Genomic DNA, 5,388 nt, shown 5'->3' on the forward strand with positions numbered 1-5,388 from the left:
GTAAGGGATATTGTCTCCATTTCAGTTTGAATTTCCACAGTTTAATGGATTCAGCAGTTCCCCCAGCAGAGAGCGCTGTCTCCAGTGAACTGTGAGCGGGGCCTGCACTTCCCACACTGACCACAGGGGGCGCTGAGCCCAAGTCTCTGACCTACTGCGCATGTGCATCCCTCGCGCAGAGTTGGCTCTGCTGCGCACCTGAAAGGAGTTTGTCTTCTCGTTTACTGCTGCGGCTGCTGTGTGGGTCTCGTGGCGGGTCAGCGCCTATGCAGGAGGAGCTTAGTCTCACAGAGACCTGCTGGGGCTGCGGCTTCAGGACCACACGGGGCAGCGTCCACTCAGACAGGAGTTGAGTTTCCTGATGACCCAGGCACTGCCGGGAGGAACAGGTGAGGAAAAGTGGGGAGAAGCTCCCTGTGCGCGGCTGACGGCTTGGAGGGGTAGGGTGTTGGTGGGCGTCATACGACCAGGAAGGGCTAGGTGTGGAAAACCAGGTTTTATCAGTTTTGTGTGCAGTGTAGGCAGCATGTGGTGTCCAGTTTTCCCAGCACTGCTTCTTGTGGGGACCATCCTTTCCCCTTGGTGTGTCTGAGCCCCTTTGTCATAGCTTAACTGACCTCATCGGTGTGGGTTTGTTTCTGGGCTCTCTGTTATGTTCCTCTGGTCCAGGTGCCTGTTTTTGTGCCAATGCTATGCTATTTTTGTGACTAGCTTCATGCTGTAGTGTGAAGGCAGGGAGGGAGATGCCTCCAGTTTGTTCTCCAAAGGGTTGCTTTGGCTATTTGGGGTCCTTTGTGGTTCCACACAGATATTAGGGTGATATGCTCTATTTCTGTGAAAAATGCCATTGGGATGTCTTATTTTAATTATTTACTTATTTTTAATTTTGGGGGGAGGCAATGAGATGTCTTATTTAAGGGGGAAAAATGGACAGTTTTAGGTAAGAGGGCCTTGAAGTAAGAACGAGATGCCAGTTATAGTTCATTTACAGAAATTCCCATGGATCATGGGCCTGGAACAAGGAGAGAGGCACTTTTGTGGGCAGGCTGATGGTTTATCGAGGCTTGATAATTAAGTGCTGGTTATCGGTTATGATAAGCATGTTGGAAATATTTGGACTCAATGTGGTAGTACGAGTACATATGTTCTATGTAATATCAATCACTTCAATTACTCCTTTGAATATTTGTAGGGACTGGAATCTAATATGGATTGAACTGTTTAATGTGTCCGGTAATAGCAATAGGCTGATGTACATGCTTATGTACATGGGTTAGATAATTAAATCATGATTATACATATCAATATTATGTATGATAAAACATCTGTATTGTACTTATATATGTGGAAGGTCATGTGATGCACAAGGTACATAGTAATGTTAGTTTTTATGATTTCATTTTCTAACACATAGTACTCAAGGAACAACTTAAAGTTGTTCAGGGAATAGATAAGTAGAATCTCAACCTTGGAAGCTGAAGGTGGAGCTGGAGCTTCTCACTGGAGTCTCAGGGAGATGTGTTCTCCTTTTCCTGTTTACAAGACCAGGGTAATAAATATACGATAAAGACTTTTCATTTCAGGAGTTTTTTTTCTCTTTTCTTTCTTTCTTTTTTTAAATCTGCATACTATTTTATTTCCATTAGAAAAGTATTATCTATATAAAATTTTGGTGCAGTTTCTTCTCCTTTTGGTCCAGTTTCTTCTCCTTATCTCTACCATTCAAAATTAAACACTGTAATTTTATTCAAGCAAAAGCAGAATCATATATCTGACATAGAGCTAAATATTTCACATAATTAAATTAATAGGGTTTAATTGAATTAGGAGTGCTCTTTATTATTTCTCAGGAATTAGTGACTCATCTTTCCTACATGTTACTTACCTTTACTTTTATTTATCTGAGTAACTATGTAATGCGTGTCTCTTTTCTCAGTAATACCAGTGTTATATATAAGTGTAACTGACAACATCAGTAACTATATTCATCATTAATCTTCAATTCATGTTCACTCCCCCTTATTATATGGAATTTCCATCATAACTTCAGATATGCCCATCAACCTTATACTTCCCAACATCAATTATAAAAATTAAGGCATTAATTGAAAAACATTATTAAAATTCCAGACAAGTAACACTAGGTCCACTCAGAGTGGTGCCATCTGAAGAGGTTCTTGGACAGCTACTGCTTCAATCTCAACACAGCCTCCTTTGGGCAAAGCAGCAACCTGGTAGGCAGCTCTCCCAGGAAAACTATTCTTGAAATACTCTTTGTAGATGTCATTGACAGTACTGAAGTCATTTATGACAACAAGCAAAAGAGTTTTTACCACATTTGTGAAGTCACAGCCTGCAGCTTTCAGAATTTCACCTATGTTTGTAAGAGCCTGTTTAGCTGCTTCTGCCACCTCTCCCAGCACAAGCTGTCCACTTGCAGGGTCCATGCCTAGCTGTCCTGAAATTCAAATGATCCTGTTGACTGACACAGCCTGACTATAGGGACCAATGGCTGCTAGGGCTTTGGTGGTGCTGGTCACCTTCTTGATCAAAGACGACATGTCTAACTCTTTTCTCTTGCTGCCCCTGGGGACAACTATCTGGTACACTAGCCCCACTCACATAGCATGGGACTCCAGGAGGTTATTTTCAATAATGCTTGTTATTAGTAAAAGGACAAGAATTAAAATAATTAAAAGAGAGTATAGAATAGACGCTAGTTTGGGTTCGTGCAGCCAAAAAACAAAACTGAAGCTGATATCAATGCAGCACAAGCTTTATTCAGTGGTCAAACACTGGAGAAGTGGGAACTTAGTTCACAGATCAACTTCTCATCCACTTGGTAAGAGGGATTTGATTTTAAAGACAAAAGAGGACTGTTTGTGTCTCAGCTGGGGAGCCCTTCTCTGATCTCTTTGATGGAGCTGCTGCAGTACCAGCCCCTCCTGAGGTGAGCAGTTCTGGGGTTTTGGACTGTATCAGTTGGCCGGCTGAGGTGCTCAGTGCCAGGGAACCTAGGAGCCAGCAGCCTAGTGGGGGTGCCTGGGACTGTCAGGGCCCTTGCGGATGTCTCTCCCAGCAGACAGCCCAGCCAAAGTGGAGAAGCTTTGAGGGATTACAGGTGGGAGATAGTCACTATCTCATTGATGTTTCAGAAAGTTAGAATGGGATGTGAGATGCACCGTGGGAGTGGGAGCTTTTTCAGGGCCTGATGGAGGAGCCACTAACAAAATTCAGCTTGGGCCAGGGCTGTAGAGGGCAAGTCCTGTGGGAACTGGCCATAGACTCTGGAGAAAGCTGACAGTCGCTGGGGCACAAGGAAAGTGGGGGACTGGGAGGCCCCAGGTTTCTGGTCTCAGCAACCAGTGGAGGCGGGGCTGCCTCCTGGGGTGTGAGGAGTGGTAGGATCACAGTCCTGTGAGGGACTTCTTAGCCACAAGTTGAGAGGGGGACATAGTGGTTGGACAGATGTATCTGACCTGGGAGAAGGGTCCAGAGGGAAAGAGGAGCGGCCAGGTGGGAGCAGGTGGGTAATAGCAGATTTGTTATCCCCAAGGTGAGAGGGGATGCAGTGGATGGACAGATGCATCTGGCCTGAGAGAGGGATCCAGGGAGGAAGAGGAAAGGCCAGGTAGGGGCGGGTGGTTTACAGACTCCATGCAGGGGACTGTGGTCCTGATGGAAGCAGCTTAGAGTCAGAGAGGAGTGGCTGTCAGGTGCTCAGCTTCACTCTCCTGTTCCTTTGTAAAGCTGCTGTGTCAGAGTTTGAAACACCACCAGGGGACCCCAGAGCCCATTGCAGCCCTGGCTTCATCCAAGGGGCTCAGGTGGAAAATAGAACCACTGCAAGCCCCGCCCATGTCCCCACAGGAATGAACCCCATCAGGGCACTGCGCTCATAGACTTCAGGAGACCCCTGCCCTCAGGATTGGTCTTCTTCCTTGCTCTGACCTGCTGGTCAGAGATACAGGTACCCCGTCCTGGCTCCACCTTCCAGGGTCCGGATCCTGGGGCAGGTTGGGGATAGTGGAAGACCGTCATGCTCTTTTATCTGCCTGAGGGTGAGAATGTCTTAGAAGCTGCATTGGCTGAATTCAGAGGTCTGAGTGTTTCCAGCAGGTATGGGGGGAAGGAAGGGGTATGAAGTTCCTACGTCTGTAGGGCTTTCCCAGGGTAAAGATCGGTGCCTTCCTCCAGCCAGTCCACTCCCCACACCATCCACCCAGGAAGCTCAGATCCAGGAGTATGAGGGCCAAGGCTCTTCCCTTGCTTATCGGTGACTTTCCATTCCCACAGTGAGGAGCCTGGCTCCCACCATCTGCCCTTTATCAACTAATTTCTCTTTGCCAGGTTACATTCACAGTGGTTTCAGAATTGTTAGCTACTACACCCCAGAAAGAACTTTATAATATAAAGCCCATAGTTTAACAATAGTCCATTTTGCCTTTGCAAAATGATTCTGTACATTTCAAAAGTTAATCTAGGTCAACACCTCTTGCCCACTACTGACTGTGAGTATTTCCCCCTATTTCTAATATTTAGATTCTGTCACTTTGTGTATTCCATCCTGCGACACTCCTACAACCTAAACAACTAAATTTGAATAGATTATGATTGACCTTTGGGCTGTACAAATGTATGGGTGTAGACATACTCATAGTGACAGGTGTCCATCCTAAAGTATTGCATGGAATGCTTCAACCCCCCACCCCCAGCCCATGATCTGCTTATGTATGTAGTTTTCACTTTTCCATAATTATCATAAATGGGGTCATACTGTGTGCAGCCTCCTCAGACTGGATTCTTTCACTTAGTAATATGCAAGTAAGATCTAGCCATGTCTTTCCATGGGTTGATGGTTTTATTTCTATTGTTGAGTGGTATTCCATTGCATGTGTATGGGAGGAAAACCAGTTTTCCCTCTCCCCTTCTAGATTCTTGGATAAGAACCCCCACCCCCACCCTCTGATAAGACATTACTGGGAGAAATAGAAACAAGTTTAATAACTTGTATCCCTTTAATATACAGGGGAGATACTCAGGAAAACTGAGTCCCTCCTTAAGGTGGCCAAAGGCATCAGTTTAAATATGATGTTTAGTTAAAAACAAAAGCAAGACCTTGGGGAAGGGAATAAGTCATTTATGGCTGGTTACTATGAAAGCTCAGTAAACAAGGGTGTGTTTGTTATGCAGATTTAAGTCAAGACTTCTCTATAGATAAGTTAGTTGAGGTTTAATCAGCCTTCTATTTCTAGTCTAAGATTTTTTTTTTTAATTAGTCAGACTAAACTAATCCTATGCCAAAGAAACCTATTTTGGGGTGCCTTATTCTGTTCTCTTTGACATGGATGTACCCTAAATTGCTTATGCATTCATCTATTGAAGGAC

The 5,388-nt window shown here is 44.9% G+C and overlaps 1 pseudogene; it reads right to left on the reverse strand.

Annotated features, from left to right (window-relative positions):
• Window positions 1-2,150: 2,150 nt before the first annotated feature.
• LOC105078544 (2-iminobutanoate/2-iminopropanoate deaminase pseudogene) lies at window positions 2,151-2,561 on the reverse strand (annotated as a pseudogene).
• Window positions 2,562-5,388: the final 2,827 nt, after the last annotated feature.

The sequence above is a fragment of the Camelus bactrianus genome, chromosome X (genome assembly GCF_048773025.1).
Source record: "Camelus bactrianus isolate YW-2024 breed Bactrian camel chromosome X, ASM4877302v1, whole genome shotgun sequence".
Taxonomy (NCBI): domain Eukaryota; kingdom Metazoa; phylum Chordata; class Mammalia; order Artiodactyla; family Camelidae; genus Camelus; species Camelus bactrianus.